Source organism: Macaca fascicularis, chromosome 11 (genome assembly GCF_037993035.2).
Source record: "Macaca fascicularis isolate 582-1 chromosome 11, T2T-MFA8v1.1".
NCBI lineage: Eukaryota > Metazoa > Chordata > Mammalia > Primates > Cercopithecidae > Macaca > Macaca fascicularis.
In genome coordinates this window covers 34,472,078-34,487,894 of record NC_088385.1, presented here as the reverse complement: position 1 = coordinate 34,487,894, position 15,817 = coordinate 34,472,078, and the positions used below count along the sequence as shown (strand labels likewise).

General features: G+C 44.4%; 1 long non-coding RNA gene across 1 annotated transcript in view; it reads left to right on the top strand.

The window, feature by feature from the left end:
- LOC135966203 (uncharacterized) overlaps window positions 1-15,817 on the top strand; it is a 108,808-nt gene that overhangs the window by 535 nt on the left and 92,456 nt on the right. The gene's annotated exons all lie outside the window — the stretch shown is intronic.

Here is a 15,817-nt window from a genome sequence, read left to right as displayed (position 1 = left end):
CATCACCCCTTAGGATCCAGATATGTTGGAGAAGATACAAATCATTCTGACTTAAAGAATCTTCAAATCAGTAAATATTTTTTGAGGATCATTGCTGTACCACGTACCATGCAAAATGCCAGGAATACAACAGTTAAACACAAAACACACATGGTTCCTGCATTTGTGGACCATGTTCTTATGAACCTCATAGTACCAGCTAGAATTGTGAAATCACTGTAGGCACCATCTCTACTCTACTGCAGAGAAGAAAACTTTTGCATATATTGGAGAACTGAGCCTCTAGTCATATTTCAATATTGTCTCCAACTCCCTTTTAAGTCAAGGCCTTCTTCATTACAATCCACGTCCTAGAATAAAAATTTAGACTAGTTAATAGCCTACAAGAGTTGACAAGGCAGAGATACTCAGAGAAAAGAAGGCTTGTCAGAGTTTCCAAGTTCACTACATTGTATATCTCAGATGAGAGAAAAAGCGTTTCTCTTGTTAATTAAGAAATTGCTTTGGAGATTAATGAGGACAGAATGCAGGATATATAAGAGTGTATTCTCAAACCAAACAGCTTTTAACCTGGGAGAATAAAGAGACCCAAAAGTGCTAGTCATCATGATAGTCCTTGTCTAGAGCAGAGAAAACACAGAAGAAAATTTAAAAATATTCTCCCATTCCAATATTTGTATAATCTTGAGGAAAAGGTCTTTTTAAGCAAAAGACAAAATCTTTTATCCAGAGGATATAGAAGAAGAAAAAGATTTATATTTGGCTACATAAAAATTAAAAACAGCATAGTACAACGTGCAACTAAAATGTTAAAAAACAGAGTATTCTAGGGGAAAATATTTGCAACACTTAAGATTGGCACATATATTTCTTACAAGTAATAAGTCCAACAACTTAATAGGAAAATTGGCATTCTACTGACACTAGTTTGAATTTGGGAAAAAAATTTTTAAAAATTGACAAAAGATATAAACCTACTGTTAAAAGAAAAATAAATATTAAATAGCATGCGTTAAATACTAAACAAAATAAATATTAATGGTATATAAACACATGGGAAGATGTTCAACTGCATTCATAATTAAGGAAATGCAAATTAAAATAGCAGAAAACCATTTTAACTTAGATGGATAAATCTCCATGGTGCTGGGGAATTTGCTGGAAAATAGACATACTTGGAACTATAAATCTTTGTAGCTGCATTGGTGGGCAATTTGGCATTTTTTTTTATGCTTTAAGTTCTGGGATACATGTGCAGAATGTTCAGGTTTGTTACATAGGTATACATGTACCATGGTGGTTTGCTGCACCCATCAACCCGTCATCTAGGTTTTAAGCCCTGCGTGCATTAGGTATTTGTCCTAATGCTCTCCTTCCCCTGGACCCCCACCCCCCGACAGGCCCCAGTGTGTGATGTTCCCCTCCCTGTGTCTTTGTGTTCTCATTGTTCAACTCCCACTTATGAGAGAATATGCGGTGTTTAGTTTTCTGTTCCTGTGTTAGTTCGCTGAGAATGATGGTTTCCAGCTTCATCCATGTCCCTGCAAAGGACATGAACTCATTCTTTTTTATGGCTGCATAGTATTTCAAAACTTAAAACACAATATTCTTTACATCAGTCATTGCCTGTTTGCTTTCTGACCCATTCCCTACCCTTCTGCTCCGCTCTGTCCCACAGGGGCTGAATCCTGCAAACTACAGTTCCTAGGCCCCTTTGCCAACTGGTTTTCGTTTAGAATCGGCCAATGGAAAGTCCTGGCAGGAGACTGAAGGGTGAATAATTGAATGGGAGATCCAGCATATTTCTTTCCCCTTTCTGCATCTGGGGGCCTTCCCAGCAGCGGCTGCATCTGTCTCATACATGACACCAGGCACGACAGTCCTTCCCACCCAGCTTCTAGCCTCTGGTCACACCAGCTCCTCAATTTGTCCCTCTAGTGGTTTTATGTTGTTGCTGACCTTTTTTTATTATATTTGAGTGGGGGACACAGTTTCACTCTTGTTGCCCAGGCCTAGAGTGCAATGGCGTGATCTTGGCTCACCGAAACCTCCATGTACTGGGTTCAAGCGATTCTCCTGCCTCAGCCTCCCGAGTAGCTGGGATTACAAGCATGTGCCACCACGCCTGGCTAATTTTGTATTTTTAGTCGAGACAGGGTTTCTCCATGTTGATCAGGCTGGTCATGAACTCCTGATCTCAGATGATCCGCCTGCCTCGGCCTCCCAAAGTGCTAGGATTACAGGCATGAGCCACCGCACCTGGCCTAATTTTATTTTTTGTAGAGATGAGGTCTCACTTTGTTGCCTAGGCTGGCCTCGAACTTCTAGCCTCAAGCGCTCCTCCCATTTCACCTTCCCAAAGTGTGGGGATTACAGGTGAGAGCCACCTCACCCGGTCCAACCATTTTTTATTTATAATAATTTTTCCTTCATTCTTAGCTATGTGAACATCTGCATGCAAATGCCTCAGCACAAGGATACTCAGTGAAGCATTGTTTTTAAGGGCACATGCATAGAAACAGTCCAGGTATCTACTGATTGGTGATTCCTACAATGGAATACTATACAGCAAATTAAAGGAATGAGGTAGATTTATATATGTGGAAAGATAGGCAAGACATTGTTAAGTGAGAAAAGCAAGATGCCAAACAGCATGTACAGTATGAGTTTTAAAAAAAAATACACACAGACCGGGTGTGGTGGCTCACGCCTGTAATCCCAGCACTTTAGGAGGCTGAGATCTGCAGATCTTGAAGTCAGGAGTTCCAGACCATCCTGGCTAACACGGTGAAACCCTGTCTCTACTAAAAACACAAAAAGTTAGCTAGGTATGGTGGCATGAACCTGTAGTCCCAGCTACTTGCAAGGCTGAGGCAGGACAACTGTTTGAACCTGGGAGGTGGAGGTTGCAGGGAGCCAAGATTATGCCACTGTACTACAGCCTGGGCAACAGAGCGAGACTCCATCTCAAAGAACAAAACAACAACAAACAAAACAAAACAACACAACTGGGTGCAGTGGCTCAAATCTAATCCCAGCACTTTGGGAGGCTGAGGTGAGCAGATGACTTGATGCCAGTGTGTCCGGAATTGGTTCCTTCCAGTGGGTTCTTGGTCTCACTGACATCAAGTATGAAGCTGCAGACCTCTGTGGTGAGTGTTACTGTTCTTAAAGATGATGTGTCCGGAGTTTGCTCCTTCAGATGTGTCCAGAGTTTCTTCCTTCTGGTGAGCTCATGATCTTGCTGACTTCCAGAATGAAGCCTCAGACCTTCACAGCAAGTGTTACAGCTCTTAAAGGTGGTGGGGACCCAAAGAGTGAGCAGCAGCAAGATTTTTTGTGAAGAGCAAAGAAACAAAGCTTCCACAGTAGGGAAGGTGACCTGAATGGGTTGCTGCTGCTGGCTGCGGGGGTGGCCAACTTTTATTCCCTTATTTGGCCCTGCCCGCATCCTGCTGATTGGTCCATTTTACAGCATGCTGATTGGTTCATTTTACAGAGTGCTGATTGGTACATTTTACAGAGTGCTAATTGGTGCATTTACAATCCTTTAGCTACACACAGAACACTGATTGGTGCATTTTTACAGAGTGCTGATTGGTGCATTTACAATCCTTTAGCTAGACACAGAGCACTGATTGGTGCGTTTACAATCCTCTAACTAAACAGAAAGGTTCTCCAAGTCCCCACTTGACCCAGGAAGTCCAGCTGGCTTCATCTCTCACCAGGAGTTCAAGACCAGCCTGGGCAACATGGCAAGACCTGGTTCTACAAAATTAAAAAAATTAGCCAGGCATGGTGGTGCATGCTTGTGGTCCTAGCTACTTGGGAGGCTGAAAGAAGAGAATTATTTGAGTCTGGGAGGTCGAGGTTGCAGTGAGCCGTGTTCATGCCACTGTTCTCCAGCTGGGGCAACAGAGGGAGCTGGGGCAAAAAATAAATAAATAAAATAAAAATTTTAAAAACATACATGCATACATACGTGCTTTAAAAAATAGTGGCTAAAAAACACCCTGGAGATAGACAGCCTGGGATTACATCTCAGTTTCACTACTTGATAACTTGTTGGGCAATTTACTTGAGTTCTCTGTTTCTGTATCTATCCCTAGTTCCTTATCTGTAAAATAGTGATAATAAGCCTCATAAGGTTTTTTTGACTATTACATGAGTATAACTCAAGAGTTGGCAAACTACTAGCCACAGGCCAAATCTGGCTGCTACTTTTTTGTTGTTGTTGTTTAATTGAGATGGGGTCTCTCTCTGTCACCAGGCTGGAGTGCAGTGGCCCAATCTCAGCTCACTGCAACCTCCGCCTCCAGGATTCAAGTGATTCTCCTGACTCAGCCTCCCGAGTAGCTGGGACTTAAGGCGTCCGCCACCACCCCAGCTAATTTTTGTATTTTTAGTAGAGACGGGATTTCACTATGTTGGCCAGGACAGTCTCCATCTCCTGACCTCGTGATCTGCCTGCCTCAGCCTCCTGAAGTGCTAGGATTACAGGCATGAGCCACTGCACCCGGCCCTCTAGCTTGTTTTTATAAATAAAGTTTTATTGGAACATAGCTGCATCCATAGTTTACATATATTCCCTATAGCTGCTTTCATACTACAACAAAGTGTTGAGTAGTTGCAACAGAGACCAAATGCTCCACAAAGGCTAAAATATTTACTATCTAACTTTTACATAAAAAATTTGCTGTCCACTGAATTAATGCATATAAAGTGTTTAGGAGAGTACTTGACACATAGTAAATGTTCAATGTTTATGATGCTTATTATATAAACATGGAAAATTTCTGCAAGGATTCCTTCTTGGGAGTCTGGGACACCATAATTGACACCATTTGACTTTTTCTTTTTGTCATATACCTTTTTTTTTTTTTGAGACGGAGTCTCGCTCTGTCGCTCAGGCTGGAGTGCAGTGGCCGGATCTCAGCTCACTGCAAGCTCCACCTCCCGGGTTTATGCCATTCTCCTGCCTCAGCCTCCCGAGTAGCTGGGACTACAGGCACCCGCCACCTCGCCCGGCTAGTTTTTTGTATTTTTTAGTAGTAACGGGGTTTCACCATGTTAGTGAGGATGGTCTCGATCTCCTGATCTCGTAATCTGCCCGTCTCGGCCTCCCAAAGTGCTGAGATTACAGGCTTGAGCCACTGCGCCGGGCCCTGTCTTATACCTTTTTATGTTTGATTCTCCATAACTGATTTCTTTAGTTAAAAAACCAATTAGCAGGCCGGGCGCGGTGGCTCAAGCCTGTAATCCCAGCACTTTGGGAGGCCGAGGTGGGCGGATCACCTAAGACCAGGGGTTCAAGACCAGCTTGGCCAACATGGTGAAACCCGGCCTCTACTGAAAATACAAAAATTAGCAGGCTTGGTGGCGCTCGCCTGTAATCCCAGCTAGTCAGCAGGCTGAGGCAGGACAATCGCTTGAACCCAGGAGGCAGAGGTTACAGTGAGCCGAGATCGTGCCACTGCCCTCCAGCCTGGGTGATAGAGTGAGACTCAGTCTCAAAAAAAAAAAAAAAAAAAAAGAATTAAAAAGAATTTTAATTGTCATTAATTATAGAATTTATATTTAATGTCCTTTTACATTAAGATAAGCAGAACTGGGAGGGATCTCGTGGTTTGGCACACTATAAACCCTAAACTGGGCCATGAGCAGTGGCTCATGCCTGTAATCCCAACACTTTGGGAGGCCAAGGCAGGTGGATCACCTGAGGTCAGGAGTTCAAGACCAGCCTGGCCAACATGGTGAAACCCTGTCTCTACTAAAAATACAAAAAATTAGCACGTGCCTGTAATCCCAGCTATTTGGAAGGTTGAGGCAGGAGAATCCTTTGAACCCAGGAGGCAGAGGTTGCAGTGAGCCAAGATCAAGCCATTGCACTCCAGCCTGGGCAATAAGAGCGAAACTCTGTCTAAAACAAACAAACAAAAGAACAAAAAAACCTAAACTGTAGATTCTAAGATTTATGTGGTTTTGAAAGATACAAAGCTATCTGCGATCTTTAAGGGTCCATCTGGGATGGTTTGTCATATCCAGAGCAACATTTGAGGGCTGGTTCATTTGCAAGTTCACTGGAAGGCAGAGAGAACATGAACTGGTATTTTCCACAGCAACTTGTAAAGAGCTTTATCTTTTGTCCCATCTGTCTGGATTGGATACTTACAGCTCTACAGCTGCTCTTTGGAAGAATCTTACAAATTCTGAGGAGAGAGCACTTTGTCTGGAAATCATGCTAAAGTGATCTTTGTAGCTACTTCAGTTATCTATTGCTAGATAATGAACCACTCCAAACTGCTCCTGTTTCTGTAGGTCTGGGCAGCAGGCAGGGCTTGGCTGGATGATTCTTTTAGTTCATGTGGTGACAGCCATGGTCACTCACTAGGAGGGCTTCAGTGAGAGGCTGGACTGGGCTTCTGACAAGAAAATCCACAATGGAGATGGTTATGTTGGAGGTATCTAACTGTTGAGTTGAGTTGAGAAGGCATAAAGAGTTGGACCCCCAGATGAAATTTGACTGGAACTGGACCAAATTGTAAAACCAGCTGCATTTGATTTGAACTGTTTATGCTTTGCCTGATCATCAACCTGAAGAGTGTAAACCAAAAATTACATCCTAAGCCCCCAACCAACTGAAGAGATGGCTGTCTAGGCCGAGGGGACCCCAGAGCAAGCTGAAAAACTAAATTCCAGGCCATGATGGGAAGGAAGGGTTGTACGTACCTCATTATACTCTCTCCCTTTTAAAGTTAGGTACAACAGAGCAGCATTAACCTTAAAATAGAGATCATAAGACTGACAAAACAGACCCTTTGGTAATAAGATACCAAATTCTAACCTGACTCTGGTATAATATCACATGACAGATAACAGACCTTGAAGAAAATTAAAATATTTTGCCCCAAAATATATTTCTTTGGCATATTTTGAAATGGTCCTGAAAAGCCATCTTTTGAGGAAGAAATTTTGCATTGTAGAGGATCTTTATTAATGCAGCTAGGCTTTTCCCAGATCTAGCAGAGATTAACTAAGAGTCTGACACCTGTTAAATTCCAAAAGAGACGTTTACCATCTATTCTCTCTGAAGCCTGCTATCTGAAGGCTTCATCTATATAACAAGAACCACAGCCCACCCTCCTTATCTCAACCTAAGCATTTCTTTCTACTGACTTTAAGTCTTTAGCTTAACTCTTTTGACCAATTCCAAATCAGAAAATCTTTGAATCCACCTATGACCTGTAATGCTCCTTCCTTAAGATGTCCTGCCTTTCCTGGCCAAACCAACGTATACCTTAGATGTATTGACTTGTCTTTGCCTGTAACTTCTGTCTCCCTACAATGTATAAAACCAAGCTGTAATTCAACCACCTCAGGCACACTTTCTCAGGACCTCTTTTAGACTGTTCCCTGGGCCATGGTCACTCATATGGGCTCAGAATAAACCTCTTTAAATATTTTGCAGAGATTGGCTTTTTTTTTTTTTTTTTTTTTTACTGACAAGAGACAACTATGCTGAACTAGATTGATCATCAAAGACGTCCTAAATTGTTAACCAGTCATCATCCATCATGAACTGTGCTAAAACCTTCCAGATGTGTAAACTCACAGTAGCCCTTCTAAGCCTCTGCCTAATCTCACCAAGATGGAAGATGACGTTCCTATTTGCTGGATCTGTGTCTCCCAAATTGCAATTCCTGAGACCTAGATTAAAATGCATTTTCTTTTGTTTGTCACTCCATAGTGTCGGTTTTATTTGTTATTAGTTGGCTGGCTCGAAAGTCCAAAGAGGCTTCACTCACATGCGTGCAGCCCCAGTGGTCCTCCATGTGGCCTTTCTCTCTCCATGTAGTCTCTTCTCTTTTAGTTGTCTTAGCTGAGCTTCTTTACATCATAGCATGTAGCTTCCTGAAACAAAAATGGAAGCTTCCTGGCCCCTGGAAAGCTAAGCCTAGAACAGGCACATAAAACAAAACTATGTTGGGAGTAAAACCTTTCCATTACTAACTTAGGTTCAAGTGGTGGTAGCGGGCCTGCAAATTTCCTGACATTAGACAGATTAACTAGAGGGAAAAAAAAACATGCTTTATATTCATACACGTGACAGCATTTGAAAGAAGCAGCTTTCTGAAGAGCTAGGGGTAAGGGTATATTACAACAACAACTTCATAGGGAGAAGGACCGGGAAAGCTAGAGCTTCTGTGGGAAGTATAAATGGCCTTCTGGGAAACCAATGGCAGGTACTACAGTTTACGATAATGTTTGTTTATGCAATTTCTCACCCAGGTGCTAACAGTTAGGCTCCTTCCTGGCTGAAAGTTCCCCCAGAGAGGGGATTTATGGCAGCTTCATTCTCCAAAGGCCCTGCCTATAGTCAGATTAAGGGAAGCTCAGAAGAGGCTTCTTTAGGCGTCTATAACTCGAATGTCTTAAAAGAATCATTGTACCATAGGGTGGATTGTGATTCCCTATAACTTCCACCTCCTTCTATTTATTAGTCAAGGGAAGTCACAAAACCAGACGGAATTCAAGGGAAGGAAGCCGATTCCACCTCTAATGGCTGCAACAGTATGCACATTCAGGGAGGAAAGGAATTAGTAGTGGTCAGTCATCTTTCTGGACTATCGACCACAGTGGCTAAAGTTAACACCTAGAGAGGAAGGTCCTGTTTTCAGCTTCCTTGACTGCTGCTCCAGGTGCCAAACCCTGAAGGATGAGCTGACACTAAAGCCTGAGTGGTTATTTTCTCCACAGGAGAAGAAAGATATTGAAAATGTGGCCGGCCAATTCTCCCTGATGATCACACAGACAGACCTGCATGACAGTCACACAGACAGGCCTGCATAGCACCCCAGTTACACAGACGAATTTCCCCAGAGCTGTCTTAACATTGAGCAAATAGTTAAACCTAGCGAAATTGGTGCCCAGACAGCAAAGCTAGACATGAAACATGTGATCAGTAGGAGCCTTGCATGGGCTTCTCCCTAAACTGGAGCAAACCAAAATAATAGACACAGCCTTACATTCCTAGTGCCAGGACCCGTCTCGGGTCAATGAAATCTGAGACAGTCAAGGTAACAGAGGCAGCTGTTTGAATAGATTCATTGGAGAGTCTAAGGCAGCTCTCTGGACCAAGCTGTAAAGAAGATAAGATAGAAATAATCACTCGGGTACCACAGTAGACCTAAGGCCTTGAAGGTACTGGGTCCCTCACAGCTTAATCTGACTTAGCAAGCATTTTTGCCTCTGACCTTCTAGTTGAAACAAAATTAGTTACCGGTAGACTTAGGCGAATGCTATACTGCACATAGGCACATAACCCCAACCTATATAAGCACTAAAAAAATCGTAACACTTTGAGTTGGCCTGGTGGGATTATCTCTGGCCTTCTCCCTGTATCTGGTTATAGCAATAAATTCCCTTCTTTCCTAGTCTGTCTGCTTCTCGTTATTGGGCCTCAAGAAAATGCAGCCGGACCCGGCTTGGTTCCGGAAACAAAAATGCATATTTTAGGTAGGATGTAATTACGGGGATTGGCAATCAAACACATACAATGTACTGAAACCATGGACTATGTGTAGCATTAGGCAGAAACAGGAAGCACCTAGGATAGGGAAATGGCTGCTTCCTGGAGTCTCTCCACTGCCACTCACCACCGCCACACTGTCTGCTCAGATATGTGGTAAAGAAGCCAAAGCTCACGTGCCCAAGAGTGTCCTGCCCAGGAGGGGAAAAATTCTTTTTCCTTCTACCCATCTTAGATTTATTGGCCGGGCCCTGTAAATTACATTAACAAAGGACAGATTAACAAGATAAAAAGTTTATTTTAATTTTATTTTATTTATTTTTAAATTATTATTACTATTATTATTATTATTTGAGACGGAGTTTTGTTCTTGTTGCCCAGGCTGGAGTGCAATGGTGCGATCTCGGCTCACCACAGCCTCCGCCTCTCGGGTTCAAGTGATTCTCCTGAGTAGCTAGAATTACAGGAGCCTGCCACCACGCCCGGCTAATTTTGTATTTTTAGTAGAGATGGGGTTTCTCCATGTTGGTCAGACTGGTCTCGAACTCCCAACCTCAGATGATCCACCCGCCTTGGCTTCCCAAAGTGCTGGGATTACAGGCGTGAGCCACCGCACCAAGCAGAGAAAAATTTATTAACATGTGCCACCTGTAAACACATGGGAGCACTCAGTGATGAGTAACTAAAAAGGGTGGCTAGAACTGGGGATTGTCTAGCATCTTAATAAAATGATGAAGGGAAACAGTGACGGGTTAGTCAAAGCACGTAAAATGGAGTTGGGAGGACAGTTCGGTTTGAGCCTCAGGTCTGTCTTTTTAAAAAATTTTTTAAAATTGATTATTTATTTATAGAGACAAAGTCCTACTACGTTGCCCAGGCTGGTTTAGAACTCCTGGGCTCAAGCAATCCTCCTGCCTCCACCTCCCAAAGTGCCAGGATTACAGGCGTGAGTCACGACGCCCAGCCACCTCATGCATGTCTTAAGCAGAGAATACTAGAGGTCACAACTTCCTGGCTAAACAACTGCCAAAACATCTGTGACTGCTTCCTGCTGAGCTGGGAAGTCCCCAGGCACAGGCCACGTTTTAAACAATTACAGCTTATCTCCTGACTCCAAGACTGCTTTAGATACCATCACACTGATCACAATAATTGAAAAGCAACTTTTTTTTTCCCTTCCCTTTCCTCCTTGCCTTTCCTCACCTCTTCCTTCCTCTCTTTCCCACCACCTCCCCACCCTCTCCCCACGTTCTCACCCCCTCCCTACCTCATCTCCCATTGTCTTTCAGTACTGATGGAGTTGACATCTGACGGTGTGGGAGGCCTATGTGGATTCCAAGCCCTTGGTCCCTTGAAAAGTACAGCCTGAATCTTCATCCTGCCCCCCAGTGCAGCCCAGCCTGCAATCTCATTTATAAAGCAAGTTCAACCTTGGTGTCTCCTTCTCTTGTAACTGTCACCAAAGGTCTTGATCCAACAGGCCCTTTTGGCATCTGGTGGGCAGGGGAGGAGCCAATTGACTTCAAGAAGGTGTGTGACCCACTGTCCACCTCCCGCATCCAGTCTCAGTCCGTGGAAGTCCTTAAGTTCTTTTTCTTTCCAGACCCTGGGCTGAGGTGGTGAGTGAAGGAGCAACCGGAGAGAGAGCAATTGCTTTGCCCTCGCCTCCCCTTCCCTTGCCAGGTCCCACTGTGCTTTCACTCACCCAGTACCTGGTACTCTAGTGCCTGCCTTTCCAACCTCCTAGCTGGCCCCAGGCCTGTTTATCTGCAGGACGAGAACGCTCCCACCTGCCCTGCATCTCCTGTGCTTCTTGGAAGATTTAGAAGAGCTTGGAAATGTTAGGTGCCATGTACTTTTAAAGTTCCATTTTGCAAATGCGAAACCTACCTCCCCAAAGCCCCAGACCTAGCGAAAAACAATTTTTGTAGTCGTCCCTTTCCTGATTCATCCTTTTTTCTTTGAAAGCTGGAGTCTCTTTTTTTGATCTTTGGAGCACTTCTCAAGGTAACTTGGAAGTGTTTTCAGATTGCAGTCACTCACATTTGGCTCAGATAAATTATTTGAAGTTTAAATCATGCCTCAGTTTTTTCTAGGTTCATAAGGAAGAACAAGACATTTGTAGAGAAATGATAACACAAAGGAAAATGACTTTTAAGTTTCTAGGGTGATAAATTGTGGGAAAGTAAATATGTTTAAATGGAGGAACTAATAGATGATAAGAGCTAGTTAATGAAGTTTGAAATGCAGATTCCTCTGGTGTCATCTCTGGGCTGATAAGGATCTACAGTTGTCTCCAGTGATTAACTTTGGTCCTTCCTGGTAGAAAGGGAAGGGCAAACACCTTTAAAAATTTTTTTCCGGGCGAACCAGACGCGGTGGCTCACGCCTATAATCCCAGCACTTTGGGAGGCCGAGGTGGGTGGATCACAAGGTCAGGAGATCGAGACCATCCTGGCTAACATGGTGAAACCCCATCTCTACTAAAAATACAAAAACAAAATTAGTTGGGCATGGTCGTGGGTGCCTGTAGTCCCAGGTACTCTGGAGGCTGAGGCAGGAGAATGGCGTGAACCCGGGAGGCGGAGGTTACAGTGAGCCGAGATCGCACCACTGCACTCCAGCCTGGGTGACAGAGCGAGACTCCGTCTCAAAAAAAAAAAAAAAAAAATTTGTGTCCTGACTTGCTGGCGTGGTGGCTCATGCCTGTAATCCTAGCACTTTGGGAGGCAGAGTCAGGAGTATTGCTTGAGCTCAGGAGGTTGAGGCTGCAGGGAGCCATGTTTATACCACTGTACTCCAGCCTGGTGACAGTGCGAGACCCTGTGTCAAAAACAAAAAAGAAAATTATGTCCTGCTTTTAAGCAAATATGGAGGGCAGGTAGAGAAGTTTTCTTGTATCTGCATCTGCTTCTGATACGGACAGGAGACAGGGAAATACTGGGTAGAAGAGGGTGAATCCCTGGCAAAGACCCCACCCTCAAGCCTGAAGACGGGCGGCCCTAAATGAGTACAGATATTCCTGTTTTCACCCCAAAGAAGTTGCCTTTTCACCCGCCACACCCTCTATCCTGCCCCCATGTAAACCGCAAACCCCAAGCTCCACAGCAGAGCAGCCCGTGAGGAGAGGAGGAGACCAGCAGACGGATGGCGGAACAGCACAGCAGGGAAAGAGAGAAGAGGAGGGACATCTGGATGCCAAGAGGAGTTCAGCTGGGGGTGGTAGGAGAGGAGTCCAGCCACTGGGCAGCCTGACTCCAGGGAAAGATCACCTTCCCACTCCATCCACCCACCATCTGGCTCTCCATTCATCCCTCTGAAAGTCACCTCCACCACTCAATAAAACCTCGCATTCATCCTTTGAGTCCATGTGTGACCTGATTTTTCCAGGACGCTGAACAAGAGCTCGGGATACAGCAAGCTATCCTGCTGGCCCTCTGCCCTTGTGAAAAGGCAAAGGGTCCATTGAACTGGTTAACATTCAAGCTGTCTTCGGGCGGCCAAGCTGAAAGAGATTTGGGGTTGCAACTCCTAGACAGTACGGCGGGGCCAGACCCCAAAGCGCTCACTCCAGCTTCTACACCTGTCCGTCTGCATGCTCTCTGTCTCACAAGGGGATTGAGCAGTGAGGCAGCTGAACAGGTGAGCTACACCTCTGTTGCATGTCCTGCAAGGGGAATCAGGGAAGTCTCCCATTTCCCTTCCTTTCAATTGTCTTCATCTCAAAATAATCAATATGCCAAAGTGGCATGTTTGGAGTGGCATGTTTTGCTACTCTTCAGTTCACTTGAAGAATTCATTTGTGGGACTTACCCTTTAAGTTGCTTTTCTATTTCCTTTTTTTTCCCTTCATTAAACGTCTCAAGAGCAGTATAAAATATAATTTTCCTTCTCTCCACCTCCCTGCCCCATAACCTCCTGTAGTCTAGCCTTTACATCTACCACCCTACTGAGACTCATCAGTTGGGCCTCACAATGGCATTCTAATGAACAAATCCCATGGCTTTCTCTCATTGCTCACAAATCCTCTTATGGCATTTGAGAGTATTGATCACTCCGTACTTGACATATTATCTCTTCCTGGTTTTTCTGGTATTCAAAGCCCTGGTTCTCACCTATCTGACCCTTCTACTTCTCCTTCTGGTATATATGTATACGTATTTTTAGATTAACTTTTTGAAGGCCAGGCATGGTGTCTCACGCCTGTAATCCCAGCATTTTCAAAGGCCAAGGCAGGCAGATCACTTTGAGCTCAGGAGTTCAAGACCAGCCTGTGCAACATGGTGAAGCCCTGTCTCTACAAAAAATACCAAAGTTAGCTGAATGTCATGGTGCACACCTGTGGTCCTAGCTACTTGGGAGGCTATTGATATAGGAGTTAAAAAGAAATTATTTAGGCAGATAATGAGGGTAAGAAAGTCCTCAGTAAGGTTTTCCTTTTAATGAAAAGCAGTCCCCAAATCATTTCTTTTCGAACAAAAGTCAGCCTGTAAAATAGAGCTGCAGACATAGATAAGCCAGCTGGAAGCTTGCACGGGTGAATGCCAGCAGCTGTGACAATAGGAAAAGGCTACCCAGGGGCTAGGCTAGGCATGTTCAACATGGCAGCTTCATCTTCCCTTTTCTGTGTCAACTACATGTACAGTAAGGAGCAGGCAGCAAGGCTCTGGCTACGCAGAAAACCCATTCGCGTAATAAAAGATTAAGGTGGGGTGGCCAGGTCCTTCGTGAACTATGTAAATATCACACCTGGTCCAACCAATCTTTGGCCCTATGTAAATCAGACACTGCCTACTCAAGCCAGTCTATAAAACCCCGTGCACCTCACCATGGGACTGGAAGACCCACTCGGGCGCCCCTCTCTCTGCAGGAGAGAGAGCTATTCTCTTTTCTTTCTTTTGCCTATTAAGCCTCTGCTCTTAAACTCTTCTCTTGTGTATCCGTGTCTTCGATTTCCTTGGCATGAGACAATGAATCTTGGGTATTTTCCAAGGCAAACGACACTGCTTCACTGTGGTGGAAGATCGCGTGAACCCGGGAAGTGGGGGTGGCAGTGAGCTGAGATCGTGCCGCTGCACTCCAGCCTTTGTGACAGAGTTGAGACCCTGTCTCAAAAAAATAATAATAAATAAAAACTTTTTGAAATAGATTACCTTATAGAGCAGTGTTAGGTTCACAGCAAAATTGAGTAGAAGACACGGAGTTTTTTCTATAAATCCTTGCCCCTACATATGCACATCTCCTCATTATCACCATCTCCGGGACATATTTTGAAAATCATTATTTTCTATCTTCTTGGCTAGCTCTTCTTGTTTCTCTTGCCCTACCCTCCATCTCCATTCCATCAGCCCCAGAGACTAAAAGAATTGGAAATAGACCCAGCCAAGTGGGCGCTGGGGGTGAAAGGGTGCTCAGTAAATAGTTTCTGGTCTCTGTTAGCAAGTGCACCTCAGTGTATGTGGAATGATATGAGACCCACTGCAAAGACCTAGCATTGGTCGGGCCTGGTGGCTCACACCTGTAATCCCAGCACTTTGGGAGGCTGAGGCAGGAGGATTACTTGAGGTCAGAAGTTTGAGACCAGCCTTGCCAACATGGTGAAACCCTGTCTCTACTAAAAATACAAAAATTATCTGTGTGTGGTAATGCATGCCTGTAATTCCAGCTACTCGGGGGGCTGAGGCAGAAGAACCACTTGATCCTGGGAGGGAGAGGTTGCTGTGAGCCGAGATCACTCCAGCCTGGGCAACAGAATGAGACTTTGTCTCAAAAAAAAAAAAAAAAAAAAAGTGCTGGGTGCAGTGGCTCACACCTGTAATCCCAGCACTTTGGGAGGCTGAGGCAGGCGGATCACAAGGTCAGGAGATCGAGATCATCCTGGCTAACACAGTGAAATCCCATCTCTACTAAAAATGCAAAAATTAGCTGGGCATGATGGCAGGTGCCTGTACTCCCAGTTACTTGGGAGGCTGAGGCAGGAGAATGGTGTGAACCTGGGAGGCGGAGCTTGCAGCAAGCCGAGATCATGCCACTGCACTCCAGCCTGGGCAACAGAGCAAGCCTCCGTCTCAAAAAAAAAAAAAAAAAAAAAAAGACGTAGCATTAAGAGCTCTCTTCACCAGACATACCTTCAAGTAAAATTCTCCCAGAAATGGGAGTATCTAAGTCAGGGCTAGGAAATGGGACAGTAGAAGGAATGGTCAATACTGCACAGTCTGTGTTCTGGAGAGGCTGACAATCTTACTGGAAGGAGAAGCTGAACAATGGAATTAGAGACTGTGATATTAT